This window comes from Manis pentadactyla, chromosome 16, assembly GCF_030020395.1.
Source record: "Manis pentadactyla isolate mManPen7 chromosome 16, mManPen7.hap1, whole genome shotgun sequence".
Classification (NCBI taxonomy): domain Eukaryota; kingdom Metazoa; phylum Chordata; class Mammalia; order Pholidota; family Manidae; genus Manis; species Manis pentadactyla.
Window position 1 is genome coordinate 8,892,527 of NC_080034.1, and position 14,178 is coordinate 8,906,704.

The following is a 14,178-nucleotide window of genomic DNA, read 5'->3' on the forward strand; positions in this document are numbered from 1 at the left end:
AAGTCAACAAATTTTTTAATTTATTTTTCACAAATTAAACTCCTTTCACTGTATGCACAGGATTCGAATGCAGCAGGACCCCTGGGGGGTTCCCCACATGGTTCTGTAAGTGCTGTCAGCGCTCTCAGCAAGTTTTGCAGCACATAATGAACGTGCCTGTTTCAACAATACCATCAACTGTTTCTGAACCAACGACTGTCAGGATTTTCCTTTTTCTTTATTCTAGGTAGAGAAAAATGACTCTAAGGGAGACTTGCAATCAGAGGAAAAGGAGACAGAATGTTGGCTAATTTGCCTCCCTAAGGCCTCTTGGAAGTCCTCACTTATGGTCTGACTGTTGTATTATCCCCGTTTTTCTAATCACACCTAAAATCACAGTGAGAATTCAAGTTAAATCTTGCAGCAAAAATATATTTTGTTTATTTCAGGAAAAAGTGCAAGCAAACGTTAGAAAACATAGTGTGCACATTTCTGTATCCATTCGTGGTCAGCCTGTCTTAGCATTGCCCTTAAATTACTGCAGCGCAAGCTCTGGAGTGGGAAGCTGGTAGTAGCGAGGATATATCGAGTGCTGACTCCGTGCCAGGCATTGTGCTAAGTGATTTACAAGTAGTGTCTCATCCGATCCTCCAGCAACCAAATCTGCAAAGCTGTGAAGCATTTTATCCTCTCACAGCCAGCTTCTGCCTCCTGGTTTTGCTATTTGGGTATGTAGCTCCGTCATCTGCTGCCTCGGCCTGAGAACTCAGTCACTCCGCCCAGATGCACAGCCTCATGTCAAAAGAGATTCAGGGACTGCCCTCTTGACTGACGTCTCTCGCAAATGTCTTTTTGCTTCTTCTCCAGTGACCTCCTCTTTTCATTATCAAAATACTTCTGCTGCATAAAAGCTTAACCCCCTCCTCACTTCTCTCTACCCTCAATACCTGTCCCTTCCACACACACAGCTGCTTTCCAAATGATGTAGTCCTGTGTAATCTCCGTCACTAAAGCCCCTCACCTCCATCCTCCCAGCAAGCATTGATTATGCTGTAAGCATTTGTACTTATGCTCACTCAGGGTTATCTCTTCATAGGCATAAACCTTACCCTTCCAAATACAGTGAAAGTCCTTAAGAGTACAGCCTCCATCTCTTCAGCCCCCAGCACAGGAGCCCAGACAGCTAAATTAGGAATAACCAAATAAGTCACGTAGTAGAATATAATAAACTCTGCAACATCGATGATATGAATACTTACACAGTCTTTACTAGGGGCCAGACACTGTCCTAAGTACTGTAGATATATTAACAACCACCATAAAAAGTAGCTAATATTATATATCCACACCGCTGGTGAAGAAACTGAGGCACAGAGAGGTTGACATCTGTGCTCTTAAGCAGCCAGGGAAAGAGTATTGGACTGTACCTTCAAACACACCAATATATTTTTTATTCCCTTGCATCACATTTTCAATATTTGATAAAATAAGAAAACAATTAGTTGACCAGATACTCAACTAACTACAAGATGTCTCTCATTTCCTATCAGCAGAAATTTAGCTTATGGGTGAAAAAAGAGATTTGAAAGCTGTCCTGATGGACTCAGGCACTTCTCCATTTGACTAATTCACTTTTATTTGGTTTGAACCCAAAAGAATGGCCCAATGAACAGGTAGAGGAGTGCTTAAACCTCGGAGAAAGCAGACACTCTCTTAAGTAGAACAGCTTTAGGCTATCAGGACTTGGCTGATGTCAGAAATTCCACCCCCAAGACATCCTCCTGTCGAGTAAGGTTTTGATGTCTGTTAGAAGTAAAATTCCCAGGGAAAGGCAGTCCCTCACCTGTTGAAAAGTCATCTCAGTAACCAGCTGAGATTTCACTTCAGTGGGCGGGAGTAGGGGGGGACGGCATGAAATGCCTACTGTGTCTAGAGAGGCATCCTGGGGTGGTAAAATGCAGAACCCAAGTTCAATTTCTTCTCTTGTTACTAAATTCAAGGAACTTTGGGCAGCCAGTGAGGCCCTCAGTGTCAGCTGTACAAGGAGGATGTTGGAGAGAATGAGTTAATCGGATGTATCCCACTCGGCCATGTGTCCCCTGCAGCAGAGACCATGTATGTGCTGAGTCAACTCTAAATCCCAACACCCAGAGCAGACACTCACTGATGTGCTTCCAAGGACTAACTGAATAATTAGTCTTAATTTAGAGCTATGAAAATGCCTCTCCCAGAACTTCAGGCCTTTATACTCAGCTGTCTCCCAGATATTTTCACCCAGATATCTCATTATCATTTAAAACACAAAATGCGTAAGACCTACACTGTCATCTTTCTCCCAATACCAGGTCCTTCTGCTGACATCTTTATCAGTATCCTTGGCTTAAAATTATCAACATTTCTGGTGTTGCAATGCTATGGCTTGAAATTTTTAGCATCTCCTTTGCTGCTCTCTCTGGGCAGTCCTGAATCCTATTAATTCTTTTATTAGATTTTTCTCAGCTCTCTCCTCTCCTTTCATCTCCTCGCCAACCCTCTGAATCATTCTTTTTACCTCCTACTGGTGTGTCTTACATCCCGGCGTCCCCTCTCTTAAACAAGCCAGCCACATTTAACTCTCTGACACAATGTTTTTAAGAATATCATCAGCTCCCTCAGAAACCTTCAGCAGTTCACCAGTGTGCAGGTAAACGTTTGATTCTGTCCCACAGTCTCCAGTACAAACCACTGTCTCCATTGACCAGCATACAAAAGTAGAGACAAGCACACCAATCATTTGAGCTGATAAAAATTAAAATAAAGAATTGTTAGCTAGGCAATGATGGCTACCTACCAGAAGGTGTACAAGAGAACTTCAAAGTGTATAAAGGCAGCAGCCTCAGAAGCAGTTACGTGAACAAGTAAGGAGCTTGGAAACTTCAAGGAAAGGGCCTCTAATAATATCTAATAATATGTATTATTATATCTGTTATTCTTTCTTATCGAGTATATAACTTTTGTAGCTTGGTCCATTATATCTATAATCTACATAGTTATATGTACAATACAATATGTAAATAATTACATATGTGACAAACACATATGCAACCAGAGATGTAAATATGTACATTTTATTATTTAAGGACAAAATATCTCATGTGTTCACAGTGATACTTCCAATTCAAATTCCATACTTACTTACACTCCTCTGTCTTTCATCTAAAATCTCCTTTTGTCCACAGCAAGAATCCTGGGTCTCAAGGAAAATGGAGATGAATGAATGTTTTTTGCATGTCACACAAAACATTTTCCAAATAACAGTACCAAAACCACTACTGGTACAATTACTGAAAACCTGTTTTAAATGTTTTTCACATGCTCCTCCCATTCTCCCCTCCTTGCTGAGAATTATCCTGAACCTATATTGTCAGGACAAAGAGCCGCTGCAGTTACACTCTATTCCTTACGTCCTTCCTTTGCTCTCCGTGCAAGTACACAGGTCCTGCTCAGCCTCCGTCCCCCCGCCAGGCTCCCTGGCACTCCGGTTGTCTGCAGCCCATTCTCCAGTATATTACCGAGGAAAGGCGCACGGAAACAGTCTTCCCCAAGTTCTTGCATATTGGGGTCAGTTTCTGCCTTTACACTTAAGTCAGTTTGGTTGAATATAAAATCCCTGGTTCACGGTTTCTTTCCTTCAGCATCTTAAGAACGTCCCTGGGTTTTCTGGGTGCGGCCTTGTTACCAACGCGCCCAGTGATCCCCTTGGGAGTCACTCGATCTCTTGCTCGGCTGTTTGCTCTGGGCCAGTGTTCGCAGGTGTATGCCTTTTCAGGATGTGATGTTAAGTATTTTTATTTCCTGGAAATCCTCTTGAATTATGAAATTAGAGTAGATACCTCTTCTAACTTGCTTTGGTTTCTTATTCATGGATTCCATAGCTAGAGATAGAGATATAAAGTTCACCATATTAACCGCTTCTACGCGTACAGTTCGGGGGCATTAAGCACGTCCACGCTGTCCCGTCGTCACCCCCGTCCCTCTCCAGAGCTTGGCTCATCCTGCAGAACTGAAACCCGGTGCCCCCCAGACAGTGACTCCACAGCCATGCAACCCCCCGTCCCCAGGCCCTGGTGTCTTCCTTTTTCATCTTTACATTTTTCTTCCTTTATCTTCTATTTATTGTAAGGCATTGCCTGCTGTGTAGATCTGCTCATGAATCATATGTCTACTTAATAGATTAAAATGACTTTTTCTTTTTTATTTAATTCTTTCTTGAGCTCTACCACTTCATTACTGAGGTTTCTTCATTCTGATTTATTTTTCATATTTTCTATCTTTTAGCTCATTTTGAAATACTAAGTTACAGTTTTGAGTTTTTAAGAATATCTATCTCATATTCATCTATTATCTATAGAGAGCCTACTCCTTATTCCTTCTTTTTACCCCATAAGTTTGAATATGATTTGAATTCTGTCCTTTTCTGTTGCTCATTTTGACACAGAATTAGATTTTCTGAACTTTTTATAAAGGAGGCTTGGCTTTAGTTTTCCCAAATTAACGTCTCTCGGCCACCCTCTTCTGGTTGTTTTGTAAAGTATTGAACAATGTGAACCATTAAATTCTAAGGTCCCCCGTTTCTCTTCTTCCTGGCCACTTTGACCTGGTCTCTGGGGGGTTTTGATCTCTATTGTCCCTGACCTGTTCAGTTTAGATTCTCTTCTCAGCAGTTTCTTGTCAGTTTGGACTGTCATCCAGTCGTCTTCTGGGGGAGACCTGTACTCAGTTCCTCTGAGAATGAAGGGGTCTCAGACTATTCAAGCCCCTTGAGGGCCCCCACAGGTAGCTCAGCTCCAGCAGCTGTTCTCAGCCCGGCTCACTCAGTTTTCCAGGCAAATGCTTGTTTGCAATTTTGAAGTCACCAGGTTGTGGGACATTCCAGGCTTCTCTCTGCTTCCTCTTGGACAGGTGCTGATAGCTAAGAGATGTGTCATTACTTGTTCATAACTTGAGTTTTGTAGGGATACCCTGTCACCTAGTTTTATCAAGAATGTCTGTGTCCCAACATTTTTTATCCTAGTTCCCTGTGTTATAGGGGATTTGGGGAGATGCCACTTGCCTTCTTTGCAGAATCCTCAGAGCACACTTTTATTTCCTAGCTTAGTATACTTGTACATAGAAAAAGCTTGACGACTATTTGAATAAGCAGACTGAAAGTTTGAGGTATCACTTCCTTCACACACTTGTAATGTCAGAGCAAGGAGTGTCAAAGTTGAAAAGGAAGTGAAGTTATTTTTGGTACCAACCCTTCAGCTTTCCTGATAGCTTCTCCTTCTGCTCTTCTGACATCTTTCTCTTCCCTTGTCTTCTTAATCTTCTTCTTTCTAAGGCACAGTCCGCTCCTGCCCCACCTACCTACTTATCCATCATAGGACTCATGTTGCTAATATTTGCTGAAGGTTTTTCCTTCTAAGTTCCTGAGTTAGATTTTCCTTCTCAAGTAGGTTGATTCCTTCCTCATTAGGTCTGATGTCAAGATCATGACATCTAAACTCTTAGGATGAAGTTTCAAGTGTTCCCTGTTTCTCTGTGCGCTGGAACAGCTTGCATAAGATTGGAATCATGCCTTCTTTGAATATTCGCTAGAATGTATTGATAAAACATTCTGTGCCTATACATTTGTAATAAGAAGACTATTCACAGTGAGTCAGTTAATTATTGGATGTAAGAATATGTTACAAGGTGAACTGAGGCATATTAAAATTTTTAAGTTTATTTGAGCAAAAATTAATTCAAGTTGGGCAGCATTCAACCTAGCAGATAAAAAGGGGCTCAGAGGAGCCGTGCAAAATGAAAGACTTTCTTAGGCAGTGGGGAGCAGGACAAGTTATACTAGAAACAAAGCAGTTGTTTATTGCAGTTACTTTCCTTTAGGGGGTGGCAGGGGCCCGTCAGGCAGATGACCTGGCTAGTGCTGACCAGGCCTCTGGACCGACTGGTTCAAGATTCCATTTCTGGGACAGCTGAAACTCCAAGTGAAGCCTCAGTTTGGGTAATGTGAGGCTTAGCATAAGCAACCCCATTTTGGGGCCTGTTGTCTTATTGATAACAAATGCTAACATTTTTTATTTCTTCCTTAGTAAACTATGTTTCTTCTAGGAATTCGTCCAATTCTTTTTATAAAACAGTGCTGTTTATAATATCTTCTGATTATTATTTTATTCTGCAGCTTCTATAGATGTGCCCCTCTTTTTATTTCTAATTTTTGCCTTCTTTTTTTATTTCCTTGGATTCACCAAAGGTTGATTAAATGTACTCTGTTCAAATAATGAACCTCTGCCTTTTCTGCTCCTCCCATTTGCATGTTGGTATTCTAGTTCATTTAATTCATTCTCTTTATTTTATTTTCTTCATTCTCTCTGGGTTAATTTTGTTAATGTTTTTCTTAATTTTGAATATAAGCGATTAAATTATTAATTTATATTTTCTCTTCTTACCTAATTCAAGTATTTAAGGCTAAACCTTTCCTCTGAGCACTTCCTTCACTGTATCCAGCAGTCTTAATGAAAGTATTTCCATGTCATTTAGTTCTAAATATTTCCTGATTTATCATGATATCTTTTAACCATGTTATTGAGCACTGTGTTTCTTAAATTTCAAACACAGAGAATTTTTCTCTGTTTTTATCAATAATCACTAACATTTTAGTGATAGAATACATATTTTATATTCCTTCAAGACATTCTCTGTTCTTAAATTCTAACATCATCATAATTTGGTCAGAGAATATAGTCTCCGTAATAACAATCTTTTTCCATTTGCTGAGACTTGCTTCGTGGCCCAGTGTGGGTCAGTTTGTGTCAGTGTTCTAGGCCCTTGGAAGGAGTGGAATGTGTGCTCTGTAGCTGTTGAGTGTAATATTCTTACAGCCATTCGATCAAGCTTTTTCATTGTGTTGTTGAAATATTTTATATTCTCACTGAATTCTTTTGTTTGTATAAAATAGTCTGAAAGGGAACACAGGAGACTAGTCATTGGTTGCTTTGAGGACAGGAAAAAGCCGGCCATGGAGGAACATGAATAGGCGCTTGGAGCTCTGCACATCCCAGATAATGCTGCACCGCCACCCAGCCTGGACCCTGCCATCAGAGGGACCCCAGGGAGACCCCAGACCTCCTCCTGGTCCCAGAGAGATGCCCAAGCCCTGGCACACAGCACTCCCAGACTCACCACAACAGTTGGCTCAGGCACGAATCTTCCGCAGGAGGCTAAAATGGGACCAATGGTCCTTTTTGCCCTAGAGAGCGTCAGGAGTAAGCCCACCCTTCCTCATGTCCTTTCTCCCTCATCAGCAGGGACAGGTCAGGGTGCCAGGTCACCCTCATTACTTGTCTACCTTTTCCATAAGTTCTGTACGTCCCCTCATCTGACCCAACCCCACACTTAGGTCCAAAGACCTTGCACTGTGCCCTCAGGCACTCAGCTACGTTCGTTTCCCACCCTCTTCCGGGATGTTCCTGCACCTTGACCGGACCCCGCTGCCCTGCCCTGTTCCTCAGGAGTGGTGGCTGTTTGCCCTCTCACCCCTGAGTCCGCAGGGCTGGAGCAGAATAAGTGTCCTCAGGGTTGCTTCCAGACCACTTGCTGGGGCTTGTTGGAAACCTCAAGTCCCACATGAAACCTGCTGAATCAGAATCTGCATTTTAACAAGATTTTTTAGCATTTATACCATAATGTCACTTTCAAGCAGACTACTCAAAATGAGGATAAAATCTCAAGTTTCCGAAACTATGCCAGACATTGCCTCTGACTACTCCTGTGACCCACACTGGTCTCTCCCACACCCCAGGTCCGCTCAGACTCTCCTGGCGCCCCTCCAGCCCCACCTGTTCCCGATCAGGGCCTTTTCATGTACTAACATTTTAAACTAACCCACTGTCATCTCCTGATGGTTAGGCGACGTTTCTGGTTTAAATCTCCCTGGATTTCTGGTGCTCTTCAGAGCTTCTAGGGCCTGATGCTGTCCTGATGGCCTTTCTTTTAGAACGAATTTTGAAGCTTTCCTTCCCCTTTAATTTTTTGGAATAGTCTGGCAGAATTTACCTGTGCAGCCATCTGGTCCTGGTATTTTATTTGTTCGGAGTTTTTTTTAATTATTATTACCAATTCCATTTCATTCCTAGTGGTTCATCTATTCAAATTTTCTGTTTCTTCTTCACTCAGTCTTGAAAGATTGCATGTTTCTTGGAATTTATCCCTTTCTTCTAGGCTATCCAATTTGCTGGCATGTAAGTTTTCATAGTAATCTCTTGGTATTTCTATGGTGTTGGTTGTAACTTTTCATTTTTGACTTTGAGTTCTCTCTCTCTTTTGTTTACATTTTTTTCTTTTTTTTTCTGTTTATTTATTTTAAATTGAAGTATAGTTGATATACAATCTTATATTAGTTTCATGTGTACAGCACAGTGGTTCAACAGTTACCCATATTATTAAATCCTCCCCTCGCACTAGTGCAGTTACTATCTGTCAACATAGGAAGATGTAACAGAATCATTGACTATATTCTTTGTGCTGTACTACCATTCCCATGACCAACTACATTATGATTGGGAATTTTTGTGCCCCTTTCTCCTCCTCAGCAGCATGGATGCATCTAGCGGGCATTATGCTCAGTAACGTAAGCCAAGCAGAGAAAGACAAGTACCATATGATTTCACTCATTTGTGGAAGCTAAATACAAAGTAAAGCAGAATGAACAAGATAACAGTAGACTCATAGACACTGAGAAGTGACTAGTGGTCACCATGGGGGAGGGGTTGAAGTTCTCTCTCTTTCTTGATGAGTCTGGCTAAAAGTTTATCAATTTGTTTATCTTTTCACAGAACCAGATCTTAGTATAATTGATCTTTTGTTATTTTTTTAGTTTTTAATTTATTTCTGCTATGAGCCTTATTCTTTCCTTCCCCCTACTAACTTTGGTTTTATTCCTCTTCTAGGTCCTTTAGGTAACATTTAGATTGAGAGTTTTCTTGTTTCTTGGGGTGGGACCCATATCACTATGAACTTCCCTCTTGGAACTGCTTTTGCTGCATCTCAAAGATTTTGAACCATAGTGTTTCTATTTTCATTATTCTCCAAGTGTTTTTTGGTTTCCTGTATGATTTCTCTGTTGACTCATTTATGAGTCATGTTATTTAGCCACCACATGTTTGTGTTTTATCCAGTTTTATTCTTGTGATTGATTTCAAGTTTCATACTTTTGTGGTCAGAAAAGATGCTTGATGTGATTTCAGTCTTCTTAAATTAGTTGAGACTTATTTTGTGTCCTAACATGTGGTCTATCCTGGAGGGTGTTGCGTGGGCTCTTGAGAATAATGTGTATTCTGCTATTTTTGATGGAATCTTCTATATGTATTAAGTCCATCTGGTCTAATGTGTCATTCAAATCCACTGTTTCTGTATTGATTTTCTGTCTGGATGATCTATCCATTGATGGAAGGGGAGTGTTAAAGTTCCACTACTATTATAACACTACTAATACATATGCTATGTATACACACACACACACACACACACACACACACACTACATATACTACTATATATATATATATATATATATGCTATATATAATACTATAATATATATTATATAGAGAGCTATATATACTATATAAATATATATATGATATAAATATATATACTATATAAATATATACATATATACACTATGTATAGAGAAAGCTATATATACTTCTAACGCAGTACTGAAGTCCTACTGTTATTGTATTACTGTCCATGTCTCCATTTATGTCTGTAAATATTTGCTGTTATATTTTGGTGCTCCTCTTTTGGGTATATAGATATTTACAATTGTTATCTTCTTTGCTTGATTGAACACATTACCATTATTTAATGTCATTCTTTGTATCTTGTTACAATCTTTGTTTTAAAATCTGTTTTGTCTGATCTAAGTATTACTCTTTTTTCACTTCCATTTGCATGGAACATCTTTTTCTATCACTTCACCTCCTTTCTGTGTGCGTCTGTAGGTCTGAGGTAAGTCTCTTGAAGGTAGCATATAAATGGTCTCTTTTTTTTTAACTATTCATTCACCTTCTGTCTTTTGGTTGGAGCCCTTAGTCCATTTACACTTAAAGTAATCATTGATGGGTATGTACTTACTGCCATTTTGTTAAGTGTTTTTCTGTTTTGTTTGTTTGTTTGTTTCCTGACCCTTTCTTCTCTGGCTTCCTTCCCTTGTGTGTGATGACTGTTTTTAGTGTTATGGTCAGATTCCTTTCTCTCCTTCTTGTTTATCTATTACAGGTTTTTGGTCTGTAGTTACCATGAGGTGTCCCATGTGTGCTGTGGGGGGGTGTCGAGGAAGGGGGCACTGGGAGCCAAAGTGGTATTGGGCATGGGGAGTTCCTGCGCCCTGGTGCCACTTTGGTAAGATTGCCAGGTCTGGGTGGGCATGTTTGGGTGAGGGCTGCGAGGCTGCCTCAGGGGCTGTCTGCAGCAGGTGTAGGCGTCCAGACCATGCTCCTGTCCACACTACAGTATCTGCAGGACTGTAAACAATGGCACTCCTCTGAACCTCCAGTCCTGCTCCAGTTTCATAACCTGGCTTCCTTTACTTCAGTCTGGTTCCCTTTAAACCTTTTTTTCCCCTGTGCCTCAGGGCAGGTGCATCTATGCCTGGAGCCATAGTGACACCCCTCCCTACTGCAGGCCGCTGCTCTGGTGGCAAGAGTCCCACCGTTACCATATCTCTGTCTCCCTGGCCATTTCTCACGTGGTCTCTCTGTTCCCCCACCGCATGGAAGCCGTTCACTCGGTACTCAGTTCTTCCTCAGGAGGGACCGCTCGGTGTGATGGTGTAGATTCAGTGTGTATGTGGGGGGAAGTGAGGCTCTTTCTATGCCACTGTCTTGGACCCCCTGCCCTGGGCCTGGGCCTTTCTTATAACCAGATAGAGACATAGAATAAAGTCCAGGCTCCTTAGTTAGCATGACACATGCGGTCCTCCTTGGGATGGGGTATGGAGTCTGCTTGTCTCCCCAGCCACATAGCTCCTGGTCCCGACAGCTCCAAGCGTACCGTGCTGCAGCTCGCCCCGTGCCTGCTGATCCTTATGTATGTGACAGTCTCACACACGCTTCCTTTCTCTAAGTATTCCTGTCTCTCCAGACGGTGCTCAGTGCCTTCTCGTGCTCACTATGCTCTTTGCACACATCCCTCAAAGTTTTGACTTTTTACAAAATATTGTATCAAAATCACATCCATATAAGTCCATTCTTGCCCTTCATCTGTGAGGTTCCTGAGGGCAGAGGGTCTGGTCTTACTCATCTTCGTATCCGTGCACCACACACAGGGCCTGCAGTAAAGAAAGTGCTAAACAAACAGGTGTTGAACTGAGCTAGTAGTTGTACCCAGTGCATTAGATTCTGAGAAAAACTGGTGTAATATGGTTTCCCCCTAGTCTCTTGCAGGAATGGAACCTCTAAAATTAAAGCCCTACCAGATATTTTCACATGTGAGTCCATCTTTTTTCTGAGTATACTTGGAAGTTGTTTGCTTAGGATCAAAGCAGGCTGTAAAAAGAGAGTTAGACAGTGACCACGGCCTTCTTTAGAGGTAGTGGACAACGCTGATTATAATTTGTTTCTAAGGAAGGGCAGTGTCGGTCGCTCACTGCACTGATACAGGAACGTGCTTGCGTGAGAGCACATGGTAACGTTCAGTCTTTCCCCCTCAGCATTAAAATGGCTTATTCTTCAAGGAAAGATGTCTGAATTTATTAATGAAAATGACATTCTTCAGAAGACCCTTCAGAAGACAGTACCTTTAAAATGAATAGAAAGCACCTCCAATGACAGATAAGACAAATTTTATCCAAATTGTCCTAGAGCTATTTCCTATATATTTTGGAAGATATGAAATAAATATAAGGCTTACTGTATTTTCTAAAGAGGTATTGAAGGCATATTTTTCTTCATTATGATTTCCCTGTGTCTGTTTAATTCTTCAGTCACACAATTTAAAATTACTGTTCTAAGAAGTGGTTTCACATTTTCCCAATGAGGAAAAAAAAATGAGATCTTAAACCAGAAATAAAACCTTCATAATTTCTCTTTAAATTTTTATACTGTCCCTCCCAGCAACTTGCAGTTAGTGGATTTCATGTTTAACATTAATATCCATGGCTAAAGAGATGGCTGGCTACTTAACCCAATTTCTTTATTCCTTTTAGCAACTTACTAAAATATTTTAAATAGCATTATTTAAAGCATCTCAAATAATGCTGTAATTTTTGCTTCTTTTGTAGTACAATTTTATAAACTTGAAAGTACCAAAGAGCTAAAATACCTTCCACATTTATTTCTTGGAACTGGAGTATTTTACTTCCTGCAAATGCCTTTGAAATATATACATCTTGGTAATAATTGGTAACATTACCTAACTTCAAAGGTTACTGGTAGGGAGGAACATGCTATAATATTTCCTTAGTAAGGAGAAAAAGGCATTATATTCTAGTTTCATAGCTTGTCTTCATGACCACACCAAAGAGGAAAGTAAGAGAAGCAGCACTATCTGTAATTACCATTTTGGAAAATAATGATAAAAGCTGTTCAGAATCTATCCTCACCTGTGAGGGTTTGCCCTTTTTCAACAGATGTTTCATGACATCAGTTATTATGTGTGCGGACATTTTTGAGGCATTATTTTTAATGCCTCAAAATGAAACGACATTCTTTCTACACTAAACATTTTAAAATAAGGGTCTGTCACTGAATTTCAGGGACTTCTGTTATCTAATTGTCAGCAAAGCATTTTATATACATTCCTCTGAGGAGAGGATCAGTACCTGACATCAGATTCTCATTGTGATTAATAAAAAGCTAACTTCCACTGGTATAAATAGAGCCTGCTCATGGGTACTTCTCTTCCTATCCTTTCTTTCTTTTTCTTCTGGTATCTTCTTTGCTCAGACTTCAATGGAAACTCATTAAACTAGAAGTCATAAAACCCAGGCTCTACTTCCAATTATATTATTTGCTATCAACCATGTAGCTTTTGGCAAGTAACATCTCTGTGAGATTTAGTTTTCTGATCCTAAAAAATGGATGGCAATACCCTAAGGTTCCCCCCAAATGGGGAGGGTATGTCCTGAGTATCCAAAGCAAAGAGCTACCGACTGATTCTGCTTCCCCAAGGGGAGACACGTACATCAATAAATCAAAATAATAATCTGAATATAAGGAAGGAGATCGTTTTCAGGGTTAAGACATTTTTTTAATTTCACTCATCAACTGTGAATTGAAAAAGATGTCAAACCCAGAGAGGAATGTGATTTATTTTCTCATTGCAGAGGAGAGACCCAGCCTGGGTGCCAGCCGTGCCGGCTCAGGGCGGCAGCAGAGGGAGACCGCTGCCGAGGAAGTCCTTCCTGTCAGCTTCCTTACTGACATTCTGCATAATATACATTTTGCTACAGTTGCATTAAATTAAATTTTATATTATAAGAGAGAGTAAGGTTGTTGTCTTAAAATTTGTCACTTCATCTGTATTCTAAAATTAACCCATGTTATTACCACTGTTTGTTGTGCTACCTCAACCATGCACTATGGTCGGTCCCATTTGGGACACCTCTGAGTAACAGCCCTATTGACGGTGAAGGACTCAAAATAATGTGTGCAGAAAGATCCCTAAAGTGTTTAATTTAAATGATCTTTCACAAAATTCAATACTTTCTACCAAAGTAGTTTTTTACATTTTATTCTTTCTCTCTCTCTCTCTCATTTATTCTCTCAATAAAAGACAATGCTGTGAAATCAATAAATGAAAGCTAGTATGTAGCAGAACTCGACTACCTGCCAGCCACTGCACCCAGCACTAATAAATGTATGCATTACATTAATTAATTATTATATTTACTTAATGCTCATTACAACCCTAGGTTGCAGATACTATTGCTAACTCATTTTCAAGATGAGGAAACTGGAGCAGAGAGAAACTAAGTCACCCTTCACATAAATATTAGGTGATAGAACCATAATTTAAGCTCCAGTATCATGTTTCTGAGTCTTGGCGATCAAATAAAACGTGATCGTAAAATAAGGCTAGACATTGACATTCATTCAATTGTCAACAGGTATTTTGTAAGTACACAGAAAGTTCTGGATTCTGTCCTCTAGTACTGTAAATCTAAAGGTGAATAAGGT

At 40.3% G+C, this 14,178-nt stretch overlaps 1 protein-coding gene across 2 annotated transcripts in view; it reads left to right on the forward strand.

Annotated features, from left to right (window-relative positions):
• Window positions 1–14,178, forward strand: part of LOC130681330 (visual system homeobox 1-like) — a 167,178-nt gene that overhangs the window by 46,104 nt on the left and 106,896 nt on the right. Inside the window, exon 3 of one of the 2 annotated variants that reach the window (XR_008994398.1) lies at window positions 13,326–13,701. The exons of the other annotated variant lie outside the window; for it this stretch is intronic. The gene's annotated coding sequence lies outside the window, so the exon portion shown is untranslated. Of the gene's footprint in view, window positions 1–13,325; window positions 13,702–14,178 lie in introns of those variants that run through there. 2 annotated transcript variants of the gene reach the window in all.